General features: G+C 40.4%; 1 long non-coding RNA gene across 1 annotated transcript in view; it reads left to right on the forward strand.

Moving 5' to 3' along the window:
• The first annotated feature begins 3,319 nt into the window (after positions 1–3,319).
• LOC137162892 (uncharacterized) overlaps positions 3,320–22,638 on the forward strand; it is a 31,051-nt gene continuing 11,732 nt past the window's right edge. The window contains exons 1-2 of the long non-coding RNA XR_010922552.1: positions 3,320–3,401; positions 3,883–3,932. This is a non-coding gene — a long non-coding RNA (uncharacterized lncRNA). The remainder of the gene's footprint in view (positions 3,402–3,882; positions 3,933–22,638) is intronic.

The raw sequence follows: 22,638 nt of genomic DNA on the forward strand, positions 1-22,638 counted from the left end.
CGGAATTCTAACCGAGTGGCAAAAGCATGATTTTAAGTCCTGCAAAAATGCATTTCAAGTGCAGAACCAAGCCTTTTGACACTTGTAATCCTTTGATGGTATATATTTAAATAGTTCATAATTACCACCAAAAATGTAAATAAGTTCAGTTTTGGCTTCTCTTCTACCCTCAACTCAAATGTGTGGCAATGGATGGGGCTTGATGTCCCTGTCTCAATCAATTAAATAAAGAAGTTTATATGTGAGGGCCAATTTTGTTCTCAGATATGTACAAACAACTCATTCAGCCTTTGGTCTCCTTTCCTCCAGCAACATACTTCCCTAATTTGGAGAAACAAGGGATCTGGGGCTACAACTGGTTTGGATGCAGGGTTCTTTGGCACAGAGCCAGTGTCAGAAGGGGAGCCTAGGAATGCATTGGAGAATACTAGTTTTAATTTGAAAAATGAAAAGTAACTTTCATATCCTTTTTCCTATGAACATAGCCTTGAAAGCATAAACTATTACAAGCTAACTTTTAGAGTTGACAGGAGCCAATAGTTTGAATCCTTTTCTGCAGCAGGAGGCTGAGGATGGTGGTAGAGAGAGAATTTTATTTCACTGATCTTTCCCAAAACCCTTAAGTCAGCCATGTGAATAGAAGCACATAGTGTATAGGGTGATGTTTGCAGGCACATTCAAAAGTGCTAAGGTTGGCTCTTGTCAACTTGCACTGAAGTCAATAGGATTCTTATGTGTGTATCTGGGCCCTTACTCCTGAACGCTGTATTTTTCCTTAGAACAACTTCCTGGAAATCTGAGTTGTGAGCCAAACATTTTGCATGTAAAGAGGAAAGACTTCAATGAAGCTGGGAGCCATCATGCAATAGTGTCATATTTCCCAATCCAATTCCAGATGAAACCAATGGGAATCTTTCCTTTGACTACAATGGCAATTGGAACAATTGCACAAGAGGCAGCTTAAAAACTCAGACATTTAGGATTTTTTAACATAATTAAAGAAATATTTCATTATTCACCCATGACATGCTGCTATATTGTATTGGGAAGTTTTCCATGATTAACCATGTTTAGACAGCATCCAGATTAAAAATCTGGCTAGCTGACATGTACACAATGAAACATTAGTGTGCCAGACTCCTGCAATACCAATTGTGTGTGCCAATACTGATCTTTCTACACAGCGTATCAAATGCAGTTTTTTTATATGGGTTGGGTTGGGAAGGGAGGGGATCCTTTAAAGAAAGTCCTCACTGCTATTTGGCACCATTATCTGATAATTTTTTTCTTTGTTCTATTTGCAATAAAATAAATTGAGATTAACTACAAGGACATATGAACACTTCTTTACATACTGCCTAAATTTGAGTAAGCCATGGTCTGAATGAGCTCTCCCCTGACATCTAATGACAAAATAGGGGGAAAGATTTCAGAAGCGGACAGTATTTGCATAGACGCACCTTCTTTGCCTAGGTATTCTGGTGCTGCTTTACCAAAGTTATCAATTTTGGCTGGTTATGGGTTACAATTCACCTGAGTGTTGAATGCAGGGGTAATGAAATGTTGTTATCCTTATTGTATGAGCAGAGGGCAGCTGAACTGTGCTTAGCATGCCTTGATTGAGAGGGGTCAACCTAACCTGTACTTCCCTTGCTAAGCAGGGGATAGGGATGCTAAATCCTAGTGAAAGTGAGAGTGGAGTAGGGTGGGGTTGGGGCTGGGGGCGGCGGCGGCCCAGCCAAGTGAGTCCCAGACATCATGTGACCCTTGCCAGTCTGTTGCCTGATTTTAGGGGATTAATATTAATATATACAAAATATAGATTATAGGATTGCCAATTAATCTGATCAGAAGATAATAAGGTTCTTGTCCCAGAATTAGGCTATACAGAGTTTTGGAAGGATCCTTGGGCATTCACACTGAGAACAAAATACAGCCTTAAAGGCTTTTATTGAGATAAATGGAACAGTAATCAGTCAGAATTACAAAGGAAATAGTATTGTTCTAGAGATACATGTGGCATTGCATGCTATAAAACTTTCTAGATTAACATACTCACATGCTTTCTTGATAACCTGTTGTAAGAGAGAAAGGACCAGCCTTGCCCCTGGCATGCCAAAAGAGTCCAATGGTCCAGGTTCCTCAATTCTTGAGTAGCAGGTGTAGAATTTAGGAGAAGCTAGAGAGCTAAAAAGCTATAGAAAGGCTATAGAAGCTAACTTAAAGCCTGACTATAACTAACTAACTAACTGACATGGTGGGTTGCCCCTCTTATGGAGCCTGAGCACCATGTGCCCGCCTTCTATGTCCAAACTTAAATATCAGGGTACTCTTAGTCTATGGTCTGGCATGTTCATACTTATTAATGATCATTAACTTATTCTCACATCTATTATTTCTGGCTTAACTGGTTATTTCCATATTTTTGTGGTGAATTTAGCTAGCCATCTCTCTATGCCAAAGTTATAACTTGCTTTAACTCATCCTCAATTATCTATACTAAAGGTCACAAACATATATATGCTAACTATGCATCACTTACCTAGCCTAAAGGTCCTGAACATGTATGTTAACTTGCTTTAGTGCAACATACATGATGTGGCCTGTTATGGCCAAAAATACTCTAGTACAAATCTGTAAATATACTATAACAAAACAAACAATCTAACCCGTAAGAAAAGAGACATAAGCAAGCAAGCAGGCTAGACCTATGGGCTACATTTCTCCAATGGTTAATGACAGATCTGATGAGAGTCAATTGAGACTCCTTATTTCTGTTCAGTGGTTACTAGAGCTCAAATCACTGAGGAGCAGGTCTAGGGGCTAAGCCTTAGAACTGGTATGGGGACAGTGTTGCAGTGAAAGACAATGCAGAGGCCGCAGCAGAGAGATTCCTCACTACCCAGTGAAATAAGTAAGAGCTGGGCTAAGTGGCAGAGTATGGCAGCAGAGACAGCAGCAGCGGTGAGCCAGTTGCAGAGGTGATGGCAGCAGCAGAGACATTGCTCGATCCCCCCCCCCACCTTCATGAGTGGGAGCTGAACCCACATTAATGCACCTCTGAACTCTGAGTCCTCGATGACCAAGTCCAGCCAACTGTGAGTGGATTTCAGCAGAGGGAAGGGGGGTGTGTGTGTTAAACATTTGTTCGCCTGACTTTCACATCGCAAGGCGGGAAACTGAGTCAAAGGACACTGCCCAACGTATTGTGGGATGGGTGTTTGCTTACGGTTACATACTTTTGAATCATAGTTGTGGTGTTTTCCCAAATAAATGCAATGTTCTCTTTTCCTTTTAACAGAAGTTTTCTTTTGTTATACACAGACTCAGTGCTTCTGAGTAGGGAAGTATTGTCTCGCAGAGGCACCCAGGAGCAGTGTCTAATTTTCCCAGATTACTAGGTGAGTGTTCAAGCTGGTTCTGTTTTGTATTGTGAAGAGGAAACCCTAGATATTGAACCTGGCCCTTGTTGCTGCCGAGTCCACCTTGCGCAAGTGTAACTCCTTCAAAAACCAGAATATCTTAAAATGTGTTATGAGTGGCATCAGAAACAGAGGTGCTGCAGAATATAATATTGTTTTGCTTCTCCCCAGGTCTCTTAAGAAACACCGAATTTTTTCTCCTTAATGTTCTGCCTACATCAGCTTTCCTCCTCCAGTCTCTGTATATGGTTTTCTAATTTATACTATTGAAGTATAGTATTTACCCAAAACTGGTGAATACTGGGCATAATCCAAGACAGTCGTCATTCTAATAATTTTTTAAGATTATAAAATTCATGTGTTCAGACAGTCTTTTGGCTCAGTAACTATACTTGTGATTATATTGGTGGATCTGTAAGCATCTGTGCAGGTGATGTATCTCCATATCAATTCTTCTTAGATGTTCTGTACTGCTAATTTCAACAGCACCACCTGCCACTGCCTCAGAAGGTGAGCTAATTATTTTTAATAGCTATTGAAATAAAAAATGCATTTCCTTTGTCTTATACTATCTACAAGATTAAACCCTATTAAATGTTTTTTAAAAAATCATTAGAATTTTGTTCTCAAGCTTAATTCAGGATATCAAGACTTAATACCCTAATTGGAAACTAACAAGAGATGAAACAACAAAAGTTCTGTAGCACTTTAAAAACTAACAAATTTAATTTCTGCAGGCATAAGCTTTCGTGGGCTGCAAGAGATGCTTTCACAATTACCTCAATGTTTGTAAGGCTATGACTCATGAACAAACTACTTTCATGGCTGGGTTGCATTTACAGAAGTTGGGGTGTGAATTTTACATGTATATCTACAAGATGAGACAGATTTAGGTGTGGGCATATTTATGTAAGGGATTTGAATATGGTTCCGGAAAAGCAGAATATCTTCTTCATTTGTGCATTCACTACTTCCAGAAGAATGTATTCATTGTATTGTCATGAAGCTCCGAAGAGACTGATTTGATACTGGGCATTAAGTAGGATTTTGGCAGAGAATTTGTGGTAGAGCAAGTCTGAAAGCCTGTGACATCCCAAATCCTTAACTCAATATGGATTGATGCCACATGTCAATCCTTCATTTACAGCAGATGAAATGGACCTCATTCCAAAGATGGCAGCCATCCATGTTAGTTTCTGCAACAGAATACACAATGTCACTATTCTCCGGAGACTAAAAGGAAAGTAAACACATGCACTTCAAATAAAAATGAAACACAGCATATTGCTGAATGTTTCCTCATAATACATCATGTGTACAGTAATCTGGCAAATTGACATCATACGCTGAAGGGGTATGGCATTTACATCCATACTAGAATTTCCTTATGTAAGCTGGAGGGAAAGGACAAGTAGAGGCAACAAGCACGCGATAAAAAAAAAACTTTTTGCTCAAGAGATATCCAAAAGGTGGAGTATCCAAGATAATAATATATTGGAGAAGCAGCAAAACTCCTCCCATGGTGTTAAGAGGCACATCTTCCACAAGCTTTCCTACAACTTCCCAGACCATTTAATCCAGTGTTTATAAAATCCCTTTTGATTTATGTTATTTCTGATATCAGTAAGACAGCAACATAGTATTCACATGATGATTTAGATGAAGGAGGATCTCTTTGTATAAAAAATCATCCAGATCAGTACAGACTTGTATGTTAAATAAGAAAGGCACCTGACAGGTGGAGCACTTTAAAAAAAAATATTTTGTCCATATTTTAAAACACATTTTTAGAGACTTCCAACCACAAGAGGACACTATGTTATTTTTTCCTTCAAAATGAAAAGAAAGATAAAGTCATAGAGGCGTCTTGTTATTTAGGACCTGAAGTCATCTATCATGTGGTCATGATCTTAAAAGAGGTCAGGGTGCTCTAGATTAGTGGTTCCCAACCTTTTTGGCTGGAGGGGCACAGATATCACTTTTACATTCCTGAAAGGCCACCAGTCTCCAACAGCAGCCTTGCCCCCCCCCCCCCCCCCCCCCCCCCACTCACTGCAGCCAGACAGAAGGAGTTCAGCAAGGACCTGCTTGCTGATCTCCCATCCCATTGGCTGCAGCAGGGAAACCGCACATGTCCTGTAGCCCCATGCACTCCATCTGGATCCCTCGGCAGTGGCTCCCTTCTGCAGCCAGAGGCATGGGAGATCAGTGCTCCCCTCCCTCCGGCTCCAGAAGGGACCTCCGCACATAGGGACCTAGGCATTTTGCTCTCTGCTGGAGCCAGGGGAAGGGAGTGCTGATCTCTCCTCCCCCTGGCTCCAGCAGGGACCCCAGCGCCTGTGGACCCATGCAGAGCACTTTGCCGTGCTCCCTGCTACAGCCAGGGGGAGGGGGAGAGCTGATCTCCCGTCCCCTTGGCTGCAGCAAGGAGCCTGCACCGGTCTTTTAGCCCTGCGACAACGCCTGGGTCCTTAGGCAGAGGCTCCCTTCTGCAGCCGGCAGGAGGGAAGTGGTTGGCCCATGGGCCACAGGTTGGGAACCACTGCTCTAGATTGTGACATATAGGAGGTAGGGATTCATACGTGCGTGGAGGAGACTGTAATTGTATTCTGAAATGCTTTCTTTCCTGCAGCTTAGGGGAGTGACCGAGAGCGCAATCCTGTCCCCTATTTGTCTTCTCATGTGTTTAATTTCCTTTGCACATATTTCTTTCAAACATTTTCCTTCAAACAGAATTGTGTGAGATCTATTTTGGTAGCATTGGATGAGAATGCGTGTGTTGTGTGATTTCAGTAGGTCTATCTGGAGAACTGGTTCTCACCAACCCACATGGCAGTCGCTTGCCTAAGGTTCTCTGCTAGTTGTCCCCAACCAGCACTCTTCTGATGCATTTTACCCTTCTCCTTTCCCTGCATGTAGTTTACTTTCTCCATTTTGTTAGCTTCTGTCTGCTTGTGGCCCCTGAAGTGGAGGATGGGTGGGGTGACAATGATGTCTCTGTGCTGTATCCCTTCCTAGGGCCTCCTCTGCCTCTGCAAACATCAAGTAAACAACAGCATCCCAGGCACATGCTGGAGGAGGATATACACTGAGCTAAAATTGTGTAAAACATGTTGTACATGAAGAAAATGTGGCAAAATGTGTTTTCATTAGTTTCTTTTTGAAAAAAAAAATACAAGAGGACAAGGATAATCCCCCACCCCCACCAAACCATCCCCTAGATGGAGATTGAAATAGCCTGGGCCAGTTGTGGTAAAGAATGACAAAATATGGCAGAGGCAATGATAGGAATGGCAACAGCTGTAGAATTTCTGTCATCCCATCTTGTATCTAAAGCAGATGTTAGACTGAGGAAGATTTCCCCTATTATCAGTCTCCATCTATAAATCATCCTTTATGCTGTATTCTGTGCAGCTGCTCTTGCTGATGAGGATATTGATAAGTAGCTCAGGCCCTATTCAGCATTCTTGACTTAAATTGAATTTTCTCAATATACAAATCATTATATGAGACAGAACAGATCCCTTATTTAGTAGCGTGAGAGAGTCACCAATGCCCAAAAGGAATCTCACTACTTATGTAATCAACATAACGTAAGAGAGAATGGCATAATTAACTCAAAGAAAAAACACAATACTAGAAGGTATTAATGCTAGAAATTTTTGGCTGCATTTTACCCAGATCCCTAGCCCTTAGAATTTAGTCCACTTTCCTCAAGAGTTCCTTCACTTTTTGATTACTTGGTCACTACAAAGATGTTTCATATGGGTTTATGAGGTTATAGGAGACTTTACCAACATGTAGAAGAGTTCCAGAGGGGTAGCCGTGTTAGTCTGTATACAGCAAAAACAACGAGAGTTCTGTGGCACTTTAAAGACGAACAAATTAAATCAATCAATTAATTAATTAAGTGTGTTAGTCTTTAAAGGCCCACAGAACTCTCGTTGTTCTTACCAACATACTCGCCTGGTATCTTGCCCTTTTAATCTGAATGAAACAACTAGCTGGAGCCTTATAGTGGTCTTCTAGTCCAGACTCCTGCACTCAAGGCAGGACTAAGTATTATCTAGACCTTCCCTGACAGGTGTTTGTCTAACTTACTCTTAAAAATCTCCAGTGATAGAGATTCCACAACCTCTCTAAGCAATTTATTCCAATGCTTAAATACCCTGACAGTTAGGAAACTTTCCATTATTTCCAACCTAAATTGTCCTTGCTTCAATTTAAGCCCATTGCTTCTATCCTGAGAAGTTAAGGAGAACATTTTTTTCCTGTCCTTGTAAGTACCTTTTATGTCCTTGAAAACTGTTACCATGTGCCGCCTCAGTCTTCACTTCTCCAAACTAAACAAACCCAATTTTTTCTCTTTCCTCATAGCTCATGTTTTCTAGACCTTTAATCATTTTTATTGCACTTCTCTGGACTTTCTCCAATTTATCCACATCTTTCCTGAAATGTGGTGCCCAGAACTGCACACAATACTCCAGTTGAGGCCTTATCAGCATGGAGTAGAGCAGAATAATTACTTTTTGTGTCTTGCTTACAACACTCCTGCTAATATATCCTATTTTGTCTCTGGTTGCAGCAGGCTGTAACTCCCCACCTTTTTAGTAAGCATAAGCATTTAGATCCCTTTATGTTGTTTTCTCCTGGCTCTTTCTCAGTCCTGAGGATGTGTAGACAGAACTTAGAATAAGAATGACATTTGGGAGACAGTGACAGCTAGTGCATTGTTAGCCTCCTAAATAATTTAGACGAAGTGGGCTTCTGCCCATGAAAGTTTATGCCCAAGTAAATTTGTTAGTCTTTAAGGTGCCACAGAACTCTCATTGTTTTGCTAAATAATTGGAGTTTGCTTATTTCAGTTTACTTTCTTTGAATTCACATATTTGTTAGGGCAAATAAAAGAGCTTCCATTCCCTAAAAATATAGTTTTTGGGTTTTTTTAAAGGAATACTGTCAAACTAAATCCTTCATTTAAAAATATGTTCTATTTTATTAATAAATTTAAATTCCCAAACCAAGTACATTTCTACTCTCAAAAACTAACTGGTATCATGGGAGCTCATGCTTGTATTTCACAGACCTCCATAACAAATTTACTTAGTTTTCAAGTGAAAGGATGTTTTTTTCCCTGAGTGCCAGCCTCTCAAACTCATGGGCAGATCGTTACTTGCCCTACATAGATAGAAACCCTTCATCCCACCTTGTTCTCCTCTGCCGGAGTTCCAGGAGGAAGTACCAATGCTGTGAAAGGAGTGGAGTTCCTCTGATGAACTCTGGATGATTGAGCTAAAATATCTTTATGACATTGCTATATGGCCTCTATGCATCTTCTACCCCCTAACTCTTATTGCATGCTGTGTCTTATGAACAGTTATATAGCCTTCAATTTGTTTAGGAGTTTGTTCTTCATCCAGGTGATGGTCAAGATGGCCCACTCCTGCCCTTTTGGGATGGACAACCTCATGATGTTTAGTAGTGAATGCTTTGACTATTCCAGGAGCAGAATTGTGGGTGTACAGAAGGAGAAATGATGAAGGGGTCTTATAAATGAGACTATAGAAATTTCATGGAGAATAACAAAAACGTATATCCATGTGTGCACGGGGTGGAGGGAGTTACTGAAATCCTAAGAGGGTATGGGAAAACCCATTGTTGGGGGTGAGAGTGTAAACAAGTTAGGGCGTTTGGAAAATGTGTGTTTCGATTTACTGACGGAAAGAATTCTGATGGATTCTCTCTGTGGCTATGGATGCTAATCGCTGTCAGAATTGCTATGGTATATAATTGTTGTCTTAATGGATAATTGAGTTTTACAGAATCCATTACCAGTTTATGCTGCTATACGGAAATGGTTTGGAAGGGGATGGGCCAGTTAATTAACTAGCTCAGTTGAAAGTGAATTTTAAACAACACAAATCCCACTAAATTGATTAATCTCACTTTGGTTCAAGTTTAGACAAAATAGTCCAGCCTGTTGAGGTTTTCATTTCTGTTTGGCAAGTGTGTTTATGTTCCAATCCTTCAAGTATCTGAATAGTTCCCCTTCCTGTTTGTCTCTACCACAGCAATGAAATGAGACATGGAATTCTATTATTTGTAAATCACAGAGAAGCTTTAACTTAGGGCAGAAGCCTGGTTTGTCTGTAGTTTTAGGCAAACTTAAAGCAAATGTGCTCGTGTAATAAAACAGTTGTTGTGAACTTATGAACCTATAGCTCTCACAGATTTATCTTTTATGGTTGATTGTATAAATGATATGTACACTTTTTTCACTAAGTATCTGCCAAGATAATGCATAACTCTTGCAAAAAATATATCTCGGGATTCATCCAAACTGATAGAAGTCCAAGAATGCAAATAAGAGGAGAAATAAGATAATTTAGCTGCATGTTTTAAAATTAATATTATCTAGCAGTATAGTGCTGTCAGTCCCAAAGTTTCACACCCCGGGTGTTTGTCTTTCTATCTGTTTAATAAGCCATGATACTGTTGTGTGGTATGGAGGCTTTATTGTCATGGGTTTTGACTAAATACATTTGCTCTGAAGCCAGGCATGAATTATACTCATAATTCCAGACAAGTCTCAGTATAATCTTTGTCACCCCATGCCTCATGGAGTCTGTATATTCCACATATTTGACAGAAAAATGATTTTAGAAACGTTTAAGAAATGTAAACATCTGATGTGTACTATCTATCCTCTCCTCCCAATTGTTTAGCTATGTTCCTATGGAACCATGACTGTAACTGTACAGGGCTAAGAGGGAGGGAGAAATTATAACTGATGAATTTTAAAACTCAAAATATTGCATAAGGCCCCAACTCAGCAAAACACTTAAACAGGTGTTTAAGACCCATTAAAGTAAATAGGACTTAAGCACAAGTTTAACTTTAAGCACACATATCCTTTGCTGAAGAGGGATGTTGTGCTGAATTGGGGCATAAAATAGCTTTTTTGTACACAGTAATGTTGTGCTGTTAAGGCTTGATGTACTGTGAGCTACCTGGGCTAGGAACTAATAGTGGAAGAAGGAACCTTTTCTAATGGTATAAAGGTCACTATTATGCTTTGGTGATCACATGATTTTAAAGTTATAGTGTCTAGATTGAAAGAAAAGTTATTTTAGGGAATCTTTAGAGTTTTTAAAAATATTAGTATTAAACTTTGGCACTCTGAGGCCTGTACAAAGCTGTATTCTTGGTATTAAGGCACCTGGCTTTACAGGGAGAATGAACAAGTATTGATAATACTTTTGAACACATCTTAAAATGTCCTAAAATATCCTGTATGTAAAATTTGTGGCATTAACACACACATGGTGGAGAAACAAATGTTTTATTAGAGAAAAAAGGTGGGTGAAATAATATCTTTGATTGGTTTTATTGTCACTTGTGTAGGATGTTGTGCCTAACTCACGCATGAGTAATGTGACCATCTCAAACTCGTGTTCTGCTTCCCTTCAGCAAATTCCCTCCTGGCCCCATTCTTTTTTAAGAGCCTCTCTTCAGTCTTTCTCCTCTCCCTCTCCCCCATGTAAATACATGTGCTATTGGCTAGAGCAGCAGCCCTTTCCCCAGAGTCTAGATTCACTTCCTGCAGGAGGGTACAGTGGGGATGCGCAGGTTTCCTCCAGTTGCTGCTGATCAACTTCAGAGCCCTATATCTTGGCAAACAGGATCCAGCATCAATGTTATGGGGTGCAGGCTGGAAATAGGTAGAAAAGAGGTGAGACTAAAATGCTTTACGTTTTTGTGTTGTTTCTTCAAAGTAAAATGACAGTAATACTCCCACAGCTATTATGCCACTGCCAAGAATTTGAAAGGGGCCTCTGAGTAGAATCCCATCTTAATGCGCAGGAAGGAATGACAGAACCTCATTGGTTAAAGGCCTCATCTGAAAGTCTTACATAGTAAACTGTGCAATGCTTAATTTACTTCAGAAGGGTAACGAACCAGTGAAACCTTGCCAGGATTTTAACCTGTGTTTCCAAGGAGTGTAGATGTTCCAAACCTGAAATGCAGATTACTAAAATAACATCTCTGACTGTCCATGAATTTAATTGCGTGGTGAGATATACTAAACAGAACATACCATATTGTTATGGATTTGTGGATGTAGGAAGCCGCTGTGGCCTCCCACGGAGCTAGAGCCCGAGGAAGGGCGCGAGCACCCTGATTGGACCACTCCACGCCCTGCCACGGAGTCTGCCCGGCAACAAGGACCTGGGTTGTGATAGGACCACCCAGCCAGCCCAATCAGCGGCAGCGGGGCGGAGCCCCGACTGGAAGGGGAAGTATAAAAGCCAGGCCCCTGAGCTCAGTGGGCCCCAGACTGCTGCCAGAGACAGACGTGCGGCCCTGCCAGCAAAGGCCTAGGCTAGAGCCGAGCCGCCGACGAACCCCGGCCCCACCTGGGCCTGGGGACTAGATAGGGCCTTTGCGGAGTTGGACCAGGCCAGGATGACTGGGCTGAGCTACCCCGACCCCGAGCCTGGGCCCGTGCTCCGGAACCACCGGACTGGGCCGATACCCCGGAGCAGCCCGAGTGGATCTGGAGCAATTGACTCCCCCTCGCCCTGACTGAGGGCCTGAGGGCCGCTGCTCACCCTCTGGAGCAATTGACTCCTTACTCACTCGCCCTGACTGAGGGCCTGAGCGATCAACCGCTGCTCACCCTGCCTAAGGGTGGATTGCTAAGACTACTCACTCGCCAAGCGCGAGCTATTTCCCTGTCTGTAGGAAGCCGCTGTGGCCTCCCACGGAGACAGCGCGCCTACAGTGGACTACAAATACAAAATATGGAAATCACTGCATGAAATTCTTATGGGCTCTGTCATGCTGGAAGTCAGATTAGATTATCATAATGGTTTCTTTTGGCTTTAATCTACCAAATCTATGATGAACAGAATATTTCTCTAGTTTTATGCAGACAATAATAATAATAATAATATGCAAATCTTAGTTCTATTATATCTGTGTATCTGGAGCTGAGATGGAATAGAGGAGATCAAGATCTGAGGACATCAGTTACTCAGCCAGAGGTTATTGACCTATTCCAGGAGTGGGGGTGGGGGTAAGGTTCTGTAGCCTGCAATGTGCAGGTGGTCAGACTAGATGATCATGATGGTCCCTTCTGGCATTAAAGTCTGTGAGATGAGGGAGTGGTTCTGAGTCAGAAAGAACTCTCACTATTCAAATTCCCTACATCTCTATCAATCTGTAGTTCCTGTCATGCTCTTTATTATTAATTCATTAGATACATGACAGGGTACTTTCTGGCATTCTTCCTAAATTCCTTTTCATGTATTTCTGCCCTTGTGCCAGGGTTTACAGACAGCTATCAGATTATGTTCCTTGTTTACTAGGTGACAAAGGAATTGGAGGCACCTGCCTCAGGTACTTTCACTGTTGTCATCTCTGTGGGCTTAGACTGTTGTGTTTACACACACCTAAGAGCACTCCCTTCAAAGCCTTCTAAATCTGCTCATACAATGTATGGGCGGATTCCTCTTGGCCATATCTAAAGCTTTTAAAAGAATATAATGGGTTTTGAGTAGAGTTTATTACCCTGATATTTTTGAAGGCCTGCCTTTGCTCTGGTTATTAGGATGGAAAAGAATTTTAATTCTACTGTCTTCTCCTCCCAAAGCCTAAAATAGTGTCACTTTTCACATCAATTGTTGGTATAAGACTGGGTGTGTAAGGAAACAAGGATGCTTTTTTCTGCCCTTGATAAAGAAATATCAGCAGTTTCAGATAGTTGCTTGCTGCCAGCATGTTTTACTAGACAGTGAAGTTTAGTATATTGAACAAGTTTGCTAGGTGTCGGGCAAATATTAATCTCTCTTTCTGCAAGTACAAAGAGCCCTGAAGGAAGAGAAACTATCCTGGTTCCATTGCGATGGGACAGGATGCCAGGAATCTGTGCAGATCATGTTTACTCTGCTTCTCCTCTCCCCTGTGTAGTTTTACTTCCCCCGTGAACATTCTGCCCCTTTCCCCAGGACACCCAATAGATATCATAGGTCTCCTCCTTTGGGAGCTACCGCCATACTGATGCTGTATCAGTGGCTGCAGAGCAACGCCACAACTGAGAGTAAGAATTCCTTCCCCTAACTGAAGCTATGTACCTGGTTTTGGCATTGGAATAGGATATAAATCTACAGCTGGGGAAGACAGACTGTCAGCATTCCATTGGTTTTCCCTTTCTGCTGCAACTAACTAGTTTTCCCAGCTGATGATGCAGGCAGCAGAAAAATCTTGCAGGCAAATATGAAATAAGCATACCTATTATATGATAATTGTGACCTCAGCCATATGTGAAATTTGACCTGGAAAGTGAATGACTAGTGTATTAAACCTCTGCAACAGCTGACCTCTCATAGTGATATTTCCATTAATTAAATCTCTTTTGGACTGTTCAGGATAGATCTGATTGGAAAATAAAGATTTAGAGGATAAAGGGTAAGTCCACAGAAGCCAGCTGGGCTTTGTGTATCTGCAGGGATCCACAGAACCAGTTGCCAGATTGGGACCCTAATTAGTAGGGTAGGAATCAAGGATTCATGCAGCTGTGTGGACACAGGAATCTGCCTGTGTAGAACCACTGGAGGATTGGAGCCTTGCTTTTCCCTAAAGCTGTTGTGTTGCTGGGGACTGAAGTATGCTTGTTCTCTATATCTAGGTAGCATTCATTTCTTTCTGTCTAAACCATGTAAATTACACCCAAATACCAGAATATTATGCACTATGAATGTGCATAATCGTATTTGTTGTTATTTAATAATAGTAATTAAATCTAATGATCCTAAAGGAACATTCTCTATTTGAAAATAGACAAATACATTTTCCAAGGTTTTAGTATTCACTTTGAAGGTTGGAGATGCTAACAAAACAAAAGAATTTTCAACTATAAATCCTTATACTTCTGTGATTGAAAGAAAAACAAAGGCTCAATGATGGCCACTGTACATGTGGGGCCTCTATCCTTGATTAAATCCTGGGCAACCCCACTTAATTCACAGGTGGAGGTGAATGTGGAAGTTGGACCTGAGCCTTTTCTCCTTTTAGTGAATAAGATTCAGACTGTTGATTGGCTGAAACCAAAGACTTCTGCTTAGTGTGATACATGCCGTACTACATATGGGAAGTTGTCTTTATTTCCTCTATTTCTTCCATTAGTGTCTAAGTAGTAGCTTGTTCTGAATGACTGCAAGGATTGTCTCTTGTTCTTTCAAAAGGAAGTCATTCATTAGGATGCTTTACCTTTACTAAAAGACATGTTCTCAGCTTCTGCATGGCTAGCAGCCAGAAAAGCAATTTCCTCTTTTTTAAAGGGGGGTTGGAAATCATCAGCTTATATCAAGAAGAGGTATTTCAGTTTTAAAGGTGAAATAACATTCACTCCTTTTACATGATAAATGGAAGAAATAGGATACATTAATGAGAGAGGGCATAGCAATTAAAAAAAAAAAGGTGGCACACAAGTCTATCCTCATGTTATCTTAAAGTAAATTAGCAGGGGAGGTTAAAGAAGCCAGACTTCTTTTACTTCATAAATAACTCAGCTTTCATTACTGGTTTTACAAGAGAATATATTACTTACCTGAACAACTGATAGTGCAGTATTTATCACATGCTGCCATCATTTGTAAGGTCATAAATTCTCTTGCTGTGGTTCCCTGTAACTTGTTTCAAGTGTAAGTGTAGCAGTAAAATGTTGAAAAATCAATAGATTCAATTTATAACACCCAGCTCTGTATTTATCCTATCTTAAAGGAGATAAGGCTGAGGTTCCCTAGAACTAGAAGATATAGGAATAATAGCTACTTAAGAGTCTTAACTATCATTTATAAATTGACTTCTGGAATTTTAATGGATAAGAAAATAAGGCTTTTGCTTCCTACATAAAGCCAAAGATACATCAGCTTTGGACATTGCCCCTAAACTGCTACCTTCTCCAACGTGGTCCAAGATCAATAAATAACATGTGTTACTGAACCTGATTTGCATGGAGGATTGCGTTGAGGTCAAAGGACATTTTGAAATCATTGTAAATTCATTTTGTATATGCCACCAAATAGTTACCTATTGTCACATAGTTATTACCTTGTTGTGGCTGAATTTTTATCTAGCAACTGAGTGGCAAAAGGCTCTTTATCCCATTTTCAGTACTGATCCCCTGAGCCATGGAGTCCTCTAGTATGCTTGATTTAAGTGTTCATGTAGCATTCATAAGGGAAAACGAGGGTTCTAACAGTGTAAATGATTTCCACTAGCTAATATGAAGAAATACTTAGGATGGTGAAAGCCCAGCTGGGGAGCTATGCCTTTTATAGGAGTTGAACTCTGTGTTACTACTAGCATCCTGAAAGTAATTTGTGACAATAAGGCAAGAAATAGGGGCGATCAATCAGACTGTCAGTTCCTGTTTTAACCAGACCACGTTCAGGCAACATATTATAAAGCCAGATCTTTCAATGTGCGAGTTCAAGAAGCCTTTTTCTGCTGATTTGCAGCCTGCAGAGGAAGAACACTTACTGGATGCTGGTAATGCTCCCTTTTTAATTCAGTGTAAGTTCATAAAATAAATTGCCCAGATAATTGGATGTGTCTTCAGTCCATGTACATGCTGGCTCTATTTTTTCCATAGATGCAAACCAGATTTGCAGTTTAAAAGTAACTACAGCGATAAATGAATATTGCTAGTAATAGGCTTGTGCCAAGTTTTATGTCAAACTAAAATAAAGAATGAGAGTGGCCACTTTGAGTAATTGAATCTGTCAGTTCCTGCTCACTGTTCCCTCGGCCCTTATGGGAAACTCAAGAACTGCATAAACCAAATGCATTTGTTTCTTCTGCTCCAAATGGAGTTTATAAAGCAGTTCTAAGAACGGTACTCAAAAAATATCTTACAAAGGCCGAAATAAACAACTTTGGTGTCCAAATAGATTTATTTTTGCATTTTCTTCATAAATTAGTGGTCCACGTGGACCTGGTATCTTCCTATTTTGTAATTGCAAACTCTTCAGACGTGCCACGGCTTAAAGCTATACTATCAACTTAGTTTAGACCTTTTCAATAAGATATTGGGCATGCCATAGAAATGTGATTATAATAATAGATAGGAATTAATAACATTTGCAGTTGGTTAAAAAACAAACTTCTGTTGGATTCCTACACAAAAGGTAGCATATCATGAAATACACTGGGTATTTTTGCCACTACTTGCCTTTAAAAAACAAAAAACACATTTTTATAACACACAATGAGAGAAAAAAAAGGATATTTTAAAAAAGGCATTGCATATTTTTAAGATACAATGAGATCTGTAGTAAGCACCCTCTGAATATATGTTGTTGAAGGGAAGCAGTTTACCAATAGCTGGTGTAGAACTGCACTCTATGAGGATAGAATGTCTCCCAGTGCCTCCAGAGCTGTGCTGCTCTGCACTGCCTTATACTCTGGGGCTGTGTGTGCAAGGCACAACTGAGCCTTGGTTTTTCATACAGACTTTGCTCAAGCAAATTCCCATAGACCTCAGTGATTTTAAAAGCCATGGTTTTGCATAATCTCAGAGATCTTCTACATTTTGGGCCATCTTGTCAAGTTCCTACCTTCTGATTTTTAAGAGACATACTTTGACATGTGTGATCAGCGTTTCAAAAGAGCTCCGCACACAGCATGCTGCACTCTTTTGAAAATCTGGCCTCTTATTTTGATGCCTACAGGGAAGCCAAATTCTCTGGATAATCTAGCCCAATTGTGGGTGCTGAGCTCTTTAGAAAATGTTCGCTTATGTGTCTGAAATTTAGAAACGCTAAACAACTCCTTGCACCTGACAGAAAATGCAGAAAATCCCTTCATGAAAGGATCTTCCAGTCTCTGCCGGCTCAATGCCTCAAGAGCTACAGGCCTTTCATAAGAGCAGCTCAAGCCTTGATACAGGCAGATAATGGCCAAAGACGGAGTGAGTGGGTCATGAGCCAGTGGAGGAAGGAACAACGCCCTGGCAGACGGCAACAACTGCCTCCCATCTCCACCTCACCCATAGGCTGCAGCCTGCCACGAAAGGAATGGACCTGCTTAAACTGCCTAAGGACTGGTGTCAGGTGCTTTAATTCCTGCATGCACAGTTGGATCCTTTGTGCTACTGCAGCCTGCGAGTGTGGAGAAATACAAACAGCGAACCATCTTGTGGTTCCACCGCTTCCAAGGAGGATGGGTTTCCCTCAACCTCCTGACTGACAAAGCACTGGAATGGCTGAGGTCTGCCACATACAACTGCTGAATGAAAGCTCAAAGGGAACTCTACACCACACGAAAGATGTGAAAATGATATAATTTAGAGGCAATTATTATTGTTAATAGCCTATACGTTCTGTATTTTTCTTCTGATGATTTTTTCCCCCCTACATTGAATCACAATAACTTTTTCTGGAGTGTGTGATGATGTCACAAAGAGGAAAAATGTGGCCCTCATTTAGCAGTCTACCACTATTCAGCAAAGCATTAAACCATGTGTTTAATAATGACTTCAGGGGGACTTCCACATGTACTTGAACTACAATGCACACTCAGTTGCTTTGCCGAGTAGGTTTGGACTTCACCACATGTTTAAATGCTTTGCTGAACTGGAGACTGCAACTTCAATAGGAATCTTGAATGAATAAGGTTCATTAATTACAGTGTAAGTTCTTTGTGGCTCGGGACTAATGGGGGAGCTGATAACAGTCTTCAAATATGTTAAGAGCTGTTATAAAGATGATGGTGTTCTCCATGTCCACTGAAGGTAGGACAAGAAGTAATTGGCTTAATCTGCATCAAGAGAGATTTGTGTTAGACAGGAAAGGGTAGTTACGCTTCCAAGGGAGGTTGGAATAGGCTTCCAAGGGAGGTTGTGGAATTCCAGTTACTGGAGGTTTTTAAGAACAGTTTAGACAAATACTTTTGAGGGATGATCTAGGTTTACTTGGTCCTGTCTCAGTTGCGGGGGCTGGACATTACGATCTCTCAAGGTCCCTTCCAGCCCTACATTTCTATGATACTATGACTGTGTTATGACTGTATTTTTGTACAGCACCCAGCACAATGGGCTTCAATCATGACTGTGGTCTCTGGGCACTACTGTAATACAAATAATACTAATTAGTGAGAACTAATAGGAGAAATTAGACCCATTTTCTGATTTCAGGTTTAAATTTTGTCTATGAATAAACTAAAATGACATTAAAGTTAAGTCAATACCCCCCAGATAATATGGGATGGGAGCAGAATTTTTCTAAAGGGAATGTTTCAAAGCTCTAGGTAAGGTGTCTGGAGTGGAGGTGGAAAGGGGACCTCTAGGTCTGTCTTCAGCTACCTGTATGGTTATATGCAATTATTTCCTACCTTGCAGCCTGATCAGTAAATATATCGAGATGCATCCTTACTGCTGTATCATATCTCAGCATTAGTCACCTCAAATTACATTCCAGTTTTCACATTTATTTTAATAATTTAGCTGTAGTATGACAGAAGTTATCATGGTTGGCAGGATTTGTTTTGACACTGAACGTCTCTGCAAGTCTTTGCTTGCAAAATATGACAGTCCACATGCTCATTTTAACTCTCACTCCGTTTATTAGTTTAGCCAGGAATGGTTTTATGTGCCTCTTATGAATTTGATATATTTTAATGAATTTAGAGATATCAGGTTAAAATATATTTCTTCTGAGTCTAGGAAACAATGCCTAGAAAGCCACTGCATTTTGGAAGGGTACCATTAATACACCACAGTGTTTTTTTAAATTACTTTTGCCTACGGAGCACTAAATCTGTGAAAATGGAGTTTTATATATACTGCAAAAACAAGGCTTACAATATATTCATTTGAAATGTAATTAGTTCTTTAGTTTGGCCATTTAAGTGACCCTTTAATCACAATTTACGAATATTTCTGTAAATGAGATTTTGAACACAAGGATATTTGGAGAATGTTCTTTATATGATTGTATATATTCAGAGGCAAGCTGACTGAAACAAGATAATCCATCACTGGCTATTCTTCCTTTTATACATTTTTATCCAATCAGGGAGGAAATACAATATTATGTGACTTAGACAGCCAGTCATGAAGAGACAAAGTGAATGATTGGCAAACAACCAATAGAGTGAAATTTATTTACAAACTGTACTTAAAATGTCCAGCTGTGCAACCCTTACTTATGTTGATGAGTACTTAATGGGACTTCTCACATGAGTAAGTGCTTGCCAGCATGAGTAAGGATTGCTAAACTAGATCCAATATAATTTTGAATAGTGGGAAACTCTTACAAAAACAGTTTGAGAAAAGAAATTAAAAAAGACTTAATTTGTTGGAAAACTTATTCATAGCAAATCATTGGACAAGCACTAGTAACTCGTCTGCATCTATTCCTTTGTTTGTTTTTGTTGGACACATTTATACTTTGCTGTTATGGTGGATACCCCTTTTTGAGCCAGGTATATGTGGAAAACTTGAAATGAAATTTGAAGACCTCCAAGCAAAGTTTGCAAAGTTGGTTTAATTACACACACACACACACACACACACACACACACACACTTTCAGTTCTCAGGTTAATACCAAGACAAGTTTGAAATGAAAGTATGTCCATTTTCAGTCAAAAATGATCATATTTTCAAGTAAAAATCTCATTTTCAAAATTAGAAATATAAAATTTCATTTTGACTAAGATCAGTTTTCAAACTTAAACATACAAAGTTTAAAATCCAGCAGTGCTTACAGATCAAAGTAGTAACTGATAACACAAGAGGTTGGGGTACTGGTTGAGGTGTGCTACATATGCCACCAAAGCAGATGAGGAAACAAGTTGAATTGTTTCTTAAACATCTGTATATAATGTGTAGAAAGAATAATTGCATCATCATGAGGGATTTCAATCTGGGCAATATATGCTGGAAGTTTCATGCTGCCACTAGTAAAACATTACTGGAGTTCCTAAAAAATATTGATAATATTCTTACACAAAAAGTGTTGGAACCAACTCAGGGTAACTTTATATTAAACCTCATTCTGATAGATAAATATGAATTGATCTCTGAACTAAAAATTAATGGTTGTCTAGGTGCAAATAATGTGATCTGATTTCATTTGTTATGTACAAAGAAAATACAGTTCTGAGCAGTAATGTATATACTTGGTGCTTTTAAAAAGGCCAGTTTCTTGACACTGAAAACAATCAATAAAATTGTGAAAAATTTGAATGTAAAAATGCAAATGAGAATTGGAAATTGTTTAAGAATGTTTTAGGTGCACATGTTTAACAGTGATGGTAAATTAACCTTTGGGGAAAATTACAAATGGATGTGGTGGATTTTCTTGACATCTTAAAGACTCGGTATCTTTCTAAAAGACATACTCTAGCATAGGTCAAACAGAAGTGAAGGACTTGATACAGAGATTACTGGGTGACGTTCTTTGGCCTGTGTTATGCAGGAGATCATAATGGTTCCTTCTGGCCTTGAAAGTCTTAATCGTTTTTTGGGAAAATTGATTCTGTGAGGTGGCAGATTGACCCAGCAAAATCTTTTCCGCAAAATACTGTGGAAAACCATTTGCTATTTTCACACAGCTCTAATGATGATGACTTTTGTAGTATTAGGAGCCCATGTTTAACAGTGGCTTTTCCTGGTTGCTCTGGTTCATTTAATGTTATGTGCAAGATTTATATCTGCAGCCTAATAGAGCCTTATACTCCCATCCCATCACTGAAGGCAGAATTGGACAAAAGTCACTGGGAAGCCCTGTTGGAGGTGCACAAAAGGAGGAGCAGCAGCTAAGGTTCATATTCCCCACTTTCTGTGAGCCCCTTAGCAAGCACACCCTGGAGTTGCAACTCATGAGTCAAAAGGGCAGGCTATGCTCCCTGCAGAATGGTTCCATGGTGATCTGAGTTCCTCAGAAATAATAGTCCAGCTACACCTGCTTGTCCTCTCACTGGGGAGTAGGCTTAGCAACTGAGGACGAGATGGCCAGTGGTAGCATGGTGCTCCAAAAAGAGGGGCTGGCTCCTCGTACTGATGTGCCCAGATCCACAAGGATGGGGCCAAGTTTCCCCATGACACCTAAAGCTTTGCTGGGTTTCTAGTCCACATCTTTCTCCTACTGATGTGACGTGAGGAACCACTCCCTTTGGAAGAAAGGAGGCACAGGAAACTCCATGAGGAGAAGCATGTAAAGGTTCCACTGGGTTGTCTCTCCTCCCTCTCCTCTCCTTCATAGCAGGGGGACAATCAATCTAACAATAAGAAAAAAGAATCCTTTTTAAAAATCACAAATGTTGGCAATTACATACTAGAAAATCCATTGGAAACCTGAGGGAAAAGCTGTACTTAGCAACGTCAGCACAAGGGACTGCACACCTACACCACATTTTGGCTGGCCTTTCTTTGCACCTTCAATCTTTTCCCCCCATGTAGCAGAGTCTGGAAAGAAAATATGAAATTGTGTAGCCGTTCCAATCACAGCTGCATGCACTGGCTGTGGAGAGAACACTGGGAGTTCATTGCAATTCCTGAAATGTGAGGGGCTGTTTAATACCCAAGTTTTAAGCTGATCCCCTGGCTACTTCTCACTCAGACCCCTCCCAAATAATGTTGTGTGCAAAACTGTGTGAACAGAATGAAAGAAGGGGAAAGTGGCTCTTTGCATTAATTATTTGCAGTCTACAACTCAGGGGAGCTGCTGTTCTTCATGTGATGGAGTTTCTCCTTTGATTCTTGTTTCATGTCTCCTTCTTCCTCACTTTTCCTTCTCTTGTTATCCATTTCTCTCTCTCCTTTCTTTTTCTCCTGTCCCTGTGTCACTTCCAATCCCCCTAACTTTCCTTCTTTCTCACTTTGTCCCTTTCACCCACTCCTTTCTGTCCTCATCATTTCTTCTCAATTAAATCATTTCCATTCCTACTTTCCAAACTTCTCTTCCCTTTACTTTCTTTCTTCCTCTTCCCCATCCTATTCCATTCTCTCACTTTTTGTCCCCATTTCCCTTCTAAATCAGTCGTCCTCACTCCCAGTCTGATTTGCCCCTTCCTGATCTGTTCCATTTCTCCTCCTTGCTCTCTGTCCTGTCCCACATCACAGGATCTGCAGTGGCAGGAATCTGAGACACTCTCAGCCAGGGTGGAAACTGCTCACTGCAAGTGGAGGGGGGTGTTCCAGGTGCAGG

The sequence above is a fragment of the Emydura macquarii genome, unplaced genomic scaffold (assembly GCF_026122565.2).
Source record: "Emydura macquarii macquarii isolate MOO-44397 ecotype Brisbane River unplaced genomic scaffold, CSIRO-AGI_Emac_v2 contig_2473, whole genome shotgun sequence".
NCBI classification, from domain to species: Eukaryota; Metazoa; Chordata; order Testudines; family Chelidae; genus Emydura; species Emydura macquarii.